Consider the following 7,371-nt stretch of genomic DNA (forward strand, 5'->3'; position numbering starts at 1 on the left):
ATATATTTGTATGTGTGTTTGTGCGTCTGTGTTTGTCCCCCCAACATTGCTTGACAACCGATGCTAGTGTGTTTACGTCCCCGTAAACTAGCGGTTCGGCAAAAAGTGACCGATAGAATAAGTACTAGGCTTACAAAAGAATAAGTCCTGGGGTCGATTTGCTCGACTAAAGGCGGTGCTCCAGCATGGCCGCAGTCAAATGACTGAAACAAGTAAAAGAGTAAAGAGTAAGCTACTTCATAATCTTTGTATTAGTTCTTCAGTGCCAAATCCACTCACAAGGCTTTGATTGGCCGAGGTTATAGTAGAAGGTACTTGCCCACGGTGTCACGCAATGGGACTGAACGCAGAACTTTGTGATTGGAAAGCAAGACTCTTATCACACAGCCACGTCCGCACCAAGTTATCATGATTGGAAACATGAAAAAGATTCATCAAACAAAGTTTTCCTACAGCAGGAAACAGATTTGAATTATATTATAGCGATGTCTATGTGAAGAGAATATGATATTTGCCGTTCTTTTGATCTTCAGGAATCAACATTAGTGTCTAAAACTGCTCTTGAGCCAATACGATATTATCTTTACATTATTTGTTGAATAATACAATTTTTAGTTTCAAATGGATCGGTTCCCACTAAATGGTTATGATATTTCGAAAACAAAATGAGCAGGGCGTCATAACAATCAGCTTTTTTTATATACTCTGAAAAAGAGAAGGAGAAAACAACAGAAGATAAAAACAAAAGGGTTGCTTCCCAACTACATAGTTCCCGGGTTCAATCCTACCTTCAGCAAGTGTCTTCAACTAGAAGCTACGGGCTGATCGAAGCCTTCAGAGTGGATTTGGTAGACGACGACAACTGAAAGAAACTTGTTTGTGTGTATGTGCGTGCGTGCGTGTTTGTGTGTGTGTGTGTGTGTGCGTGTGTGTGTGTATGTATGTGTGTGTGTGTGTGTGTGTGTGTGTGTGTCTGTCTGTCTGTCTGTGTATGCGTGTGTGTTTGTGCGTGTGTGTGTGTGTCTGCCTGTCTGTCTGTGTGTGTGTGGTTTTAAGTAGCCAAAGATTACACAAAACATCGCGAAGCTGATACCCGGTAAACCGGATCCAGGTCAGTTACATTTGTTTCTTTACCTATTCCCAAAAGAAAACCTTTTAGCCGCAAGACATATACAAAAATGTATACACTAAACCATTTTTTTCTATACAAAAGACTCGACGCAACATGTGACTCCCCCCTTTGTTCCCTTCCTTCCTTTCTTCCTTCCATCCTTCTCACGTTATGTATGTTTATATACATTATATACGTCAAACTCACCTTAATAAAAAAAAACGTATACCAATATATTTTCAATTGAACTATAATACGAAAACATTTATTCTCTGAAAGCGTTTCTAAACATTTTTATTTTTCTGTCTGTCTGTGTATGCGTGTGTGTTTGTGCGTGTTTGTGCATGTGTGTGTCTGTGTGTGTCTGTATATGTCTGTGTGCGCATTTATTTGTCCCACCACCACCACCACCACCGCTTGACAAACAATCAAGCGGTGTTTACGTCCGCGTAACTTAGCGGTTCGGCAATAAAGAAGCCGATAGACTAGTACCAGGTTAAAAAAATTAAAAAAAATAATACTAGAATCGATTCGTTCGACTGAAATTCTTCAAGGCCCCAGTATGGCCTCAGTCTGGTGATTGAAACAAGTAATGGAATAAAAGTGTAAAAGAATAACTGAACACTTCATACTGTTATTCAAAATAGAGCAATTGAAATTGGAGCTCAAATAATTAAAGTGTTGCGACAGATGTAAAGCATTCCGTTTCTAGATACTTTACGCTGCTTTACGATGGAACTAGAAACAAAAGCAACTCAGAGCATATATCTTCTTGGTATTCATTATGTGAAAGATGTTGTTTCGGTTGCTTCTCAATACAACACGTGTTTCATCGTAGGAGACATTGGCTGTGTTGAGAGAACGCTACCACACAACACACACACACACATACATAATATATATTATTTTATTCTTTTACTCGTTTTACTCGTTTCAGTCATTTAAATGCGGCCTTGCTGGAGCACAGCCTTTAGGCGAGCAAAATCGACCCCCAGGACTTATTTTTTGTAAGCGATGGTGGGAGGACAAACACAGACACACACACACATATATATACATACGACGGGCTTCTTTCAGTTTCCATCTACCAAATCCACTCAGAAGTCTTTTTTAAAGCCTGGTACTTATTTCGTCGGTCTCTTTTGCCGAACTGTTTATGTTACGGAGACATAAACAAACCAACGCCAGTTGTCAAATAAGTACCAGGCTTTAAAAAGAAAAAGACATTTAAAAAAACCAGTACTGGGATCGATTTATCTGACTGAAACCCTTCAATGCAATGTCCCCAGCGTGACTGCAGTCGACTGACAAACGAGTAAACATTAACAGATAGATGTCGAACGTGGTATATACAATTTTTGCTTCTGCGATTTTTTTAAAGCTAACATCGTATGTTACAACAATAGTAAACAATTCTGTCTGTACAATATGTGCTCGGACAGAAGAAAGAACAGTTATACACACGTTTCTGCTCTTTTTAGAGTCGTATATACAATACAACTTTTCTTTCTTTTTCTATCCTCACACATATAGTATTGTCTTATTGTTTACAATCGCAGTAACACATAGCGTTATCTGCAAAAGCCCTACAGACATGCTCCACAGTACATCACAGCAACGAAACGAAACGTTGTTAGCACACAAGTAATTTAATAGCACAGAGACATTTGAATATAAAAGAATTTGATTGGTTGAACAGCTGCTTCAATATTCAGTCGTAATTCGTCTGTAGAAGTTATTAGACTGACAGCGTACAACCGGACGGAAACTTAAGCTTAGAGTCAGTAAATGATTTCCCTCTAAGAACGTAATCAGTTACACTATGATAATTTTTTTTTCTGAGACTTTAGGTACTTGCACGGCTCGGTGGTTAAGAAATTCGCTTCTTTGCTACGTGGTCTCAAGTTCTGTCTTGCTGCGAGGCACCTTAGTGATTTGGGATTTTTGTTTTTTTCTACTATACCCTCAGGCCGACTTAAACCTTGTGAGCAGATTTGATAAACGGAAACTAAGAAGTTTGCTTCCCAACCGCATGGTTCTGGGTTCAATTCCATTGCGTGACAACTTGGGCAACTCTCTTCTACTACAGACTATGAATGAATTTGTTAGACGGAAATATAATATATGTAACGATTTATTTTAGAGATAGGCAGCGAGCTGGCAGAAACGTTAGCACGCCGGGCGAAATGCTTAGCGGTATTTCGTCTATCTACGTTCTGAGTTCAAATTCCGCTGAGGTCGAGTTTGCCGGGGTCGATAAATTAAATAGCAGTTGCCTACTGGAGTTGATCTAATTGACTGCCTTCCTCCGCCAAAATGATGGGCCTTGAGTAGAAAAGAATTTATTTGAGAGGTTTCAAAGCCAACTCATCAGAATTATGTATAAAATTCATTTGCAGTAGATACTTGAATTATCAATAATTTATACGCATATTCATTACATTTCCATATTACAAGCGAATCAAAGCAGACCACTGATTTGAATTAACCGGTGAATAAGAAGAATCATTAGAAAAAATAGAGAATCAGGAAACACTCGAATGAAACCACAGTATGTGTGCGCGCGAGCGCGCGTCGCCGTCATACAGGTGTTTGCCAGTCCTCAGTGAAAAACCTGCCTGGCGATGGGAAAATATTACCTTGCTTGGAAACAGGCGATAGTCGGTGCAAGGAAAAGCATTTGGCCGTCTGACGAATAATGTCTGACCCATGCAAACATAGAAAAGTAGACGTTAAAATATTGACAATGATGATGATGATGGTGACGACCATAACGATAAAGATGATGATGAATTTATGGTTAGGGTACAAGAGCTGTCAGTTTGCATGAACTCACCATAAATGTTCTTTTCTCCCGGGACCTTAGCTTGTACATTCACACTCGCGGGGCAACTGACTTCTACAATAGTGTATGACCTTTTGTTCCTTGTCCCACAGAACAATATCAGGTCAGTTGTGTTTGCACCGAATTGCTGTTTTTATTGGAGTGTTCCACCAGTATTATTTTGTTTTTAAGGTGTGAATACCTGCTGGTTCTGACATGCCTTTGATGTATACGTCGGGGCAATCCTCACTGTATGTATGTATGTATGTATGTATGTACGGATGTTCGTATGTATCTATAAATATATGTATGTATGTATGTATGTATGTATGTATGTATGTATGTATGTACGTAAGTATATACTTATGTACTTATGTATGTACTTATCTATGTATGTATATATGTATGTATGTTCCCTTCAGACCCTTCCCTTATCGTGTTAGCGTATTCAGTTCCAATATCTCAACGTAAGAGAGACAACCGTAAAAAATAACCTTCTCCATCACTTTGAATCTCTACTTCCGTCTTCCCCCGCCCCCACCCCTCTCTCTCTCTCTCACTCCCTATATATATATATATAAAATACAAAATGGGACAAGAACGCAAAGCATCCAGACAGTTAGGTGATACAAAAAGGGGACAACAAAACATCCAGACAGACGATACAAAGAAACCAAGGACAGGTCATTCGGAGTTTTCTTTCCTCAGTCGAGTTCCAGATTATCTTTGCAATTTTGTCTGGTTATACTCGAGATTGCTCCAATTTGGCCAGCCCCAAGGAAAAACTAAGCTAAGAGCATTAAATTCCTTGGAAGAAAGCAGCGAATGTATACGAAAACAAGGACTGAAAAAAAAACGGAGAATGTTACACAAATACAAATAACAGGACATAACAACAGGTGTCTTTTGACTAAGGACGAATTAAATTAAGCTGGTGTGTGTTGAAATAAAGACTTATGGCAGGGATAATGACCACTACTACTACGGTTGTCGTTGAGAAAAAAAAAGACCCACTGAAGATCTCTCATATGAAGATCTACTCTCCAATGAGTTCTTACGAGAAATTTGAAAATGATATTGTAAGCCTTGACATCTGTTAAGTTTTCAATCGTACCAGTACGTACCATATGTGATGGCATATAGGACACACGGACATATTAAACGCACCCTGATTTCAACTGTGCACATTCAGGAAAGAAAGATTTCTATTACATTAATCCTTTTATTACCATATTTCAGTGGCAATACATTAACTTTGTTGAACAAACGAGCTGGTAGGATCGTTAGCATCCCGGACAAGATACCTCACGGCATTTTAACCGTCTTTACGTTCTGAGTTCAAATACCGCCGAGATCGTCTTTACCTTTTGTCTTTCCGGAGCACTGTAATCGACTTACCCACCTCTGCCGAAATTGCTGGCTTTGTGCCAAAATTTGAAACCAATATTAGATACAGTGTTAAGGCGGCGAACTGGCATTTTTGTTAGCTTAACGACATTTCATTCGTCTTTACGTTCTGAGTTCAAATTCCACCAAGGCCGACTTTTCCGTTCATTCTTTCGGAGTCGACAAAATAAGTACCAGTTGAGCACTGGGGTGGTTTCAATCGATTTATCCCCTCCCCTAAAATTGCTGGCTTTGTGCCAACATTTGAAACCAATCCATGATCTTTGTTTCAATTAATTTTGAAAATAATTGAAAATTTAATCAAATAAGTTAGTCGTTATTAAGCTGATGTGTGGAATATTAATTAACTGGAAAAATTCTGATGGAAGGATTTAATTTAGATCCCCTTATGATAAAATGCTTGTATCATAGAACCAAAGGGGTTCTCCGGCAGGTTTTATTCTTTTATTTGTTTCAGTCATTTGACTGAGGCCATGCTGGAGCATTGCCTTTAGTTGAACAAATCGACCCCAGAACTTATTCTTTGCAAGCCCAGTACTTATTCTAACGGTTACGGGGACGTAAACACACCAACATCAGTTGTCAAGGAATGTTGGGGGGGAGGAAACAAACACAGACACAAATACATACGTACATACATACATACATACATACACACACACACATACACACACATACTCACACACGCACACACACACATATACGACGAGTTTCTCTGTTTCCATCTACCAAATCCACTCACAAGGCTTTGGTCGGCCCAAGGCTATAGTAGAAGACACTTGCCCAAGGTACTACGCAGTGAGACCGAACCCGGAACCATGTAGTTAGGAAGCGATCTTCTTACCACATAGCTACTCCTGCCCCTAAGTTGGTAACAAGGCAATTAAAGCTTGCAGGAAACCCAACTTCACACTTAGGGCCAGGGATGATTTTTGGGGACTGTTTTGCTTGGAAAAAAATGCGCTTTACGTCATCAAAAGTGTTAAATAGCCAAGAAAAAAGCACTTGCCAATGAGCTCCACCCGTCTCTCTCTTCGATCGTTGGCTTCCAGTCAATTCGTACGTGTACTGACAGAGCTCTCACTCTCTCTCTCACACACTATCAGGTCTCATTTCTCTCTCTCTCTCTCATTATCTGTCTGTCTCTCTCTCACTCTCTCTTTCACTGTCTGTCTCTCTCACTTTCTCTCACTATCTATCTGTCTGTCTCTCTCTCTCTCTCTCTCTCTCTCACTTTCTCTCACTATCTGTCTGTCTCTCTCTCTCGCTCTCTCTCTCACACACACTCTCTCTCTCGCTCTCTCTCTCTCTCTCTTTCTCTCTCTCTCTTTCTCTCTCTCTCTCCCCCTCTCTCTCTCTGACACATATTCTTTCAATTCCGATGTGCCACCAGGGTACGGCTTTTGTTCCCCCTGCTCCACTTGCTATCAGTGACATGCCTGCTGTCCCCAACTGCTGCTACCCCAGTAGCACCTGTTCGTTCGCAGATGTCACCACCCTTTATTCACTCTACCCTTCCACAAACAAGTGTCGTCTCCATTCAAATTAGACACGCTTCGCTGAATCTGCTCTGACCGAACAGAAACCTCTACAACATCCTTTAATTTTAAGGGGAAACTCGTTTGGCAACCATATGGTTTTCGTTTCAGTCCCACTGCATGTCATTTTGAGCAAATGACTCATACTATTACCTCGGAGGCGCAATGGTCCAGTGGTTAGGGCAGCGGACTTGTGGTCGTAGGATCGCGGTTTCGATTCCCAGAGCCTTGTAAGTGGATTTAGTAGATGGAAACTGAAAAAAAGAAGCCTGTTGTATATATATATATATATATATATATATTGTTGAAAACAAAAGACGGGGACAGGTGTATAAACAGCAAGCAGGTATATTATTTTGACGCTCGGGAAGGTGACAAAGTCTTTTAAGTTTCGAGCCTGCGCTCTTCAACAGAAAGGAATACGAGGAAATAAACAGAGAGAGAATAAAAAAAACTTGTAGATTTAGCGGTCAATCATATATATATATGTG

This window comes from Octopus bimaculoides, chromosome 13 (genome assembly GCF_001194135.2).
Source record: "Octopus bimaculoides isolate UCB-OBI-ISO-001 chromosome 13, ASM119413v2, whole genome shotgun sequence".
Lineage (NCBI taxonomy): Eukaryota > Metazoa > Mollusca > Cephalopoda > Octopoda > Octopodidae > Octopus > Octopus bimaculoides.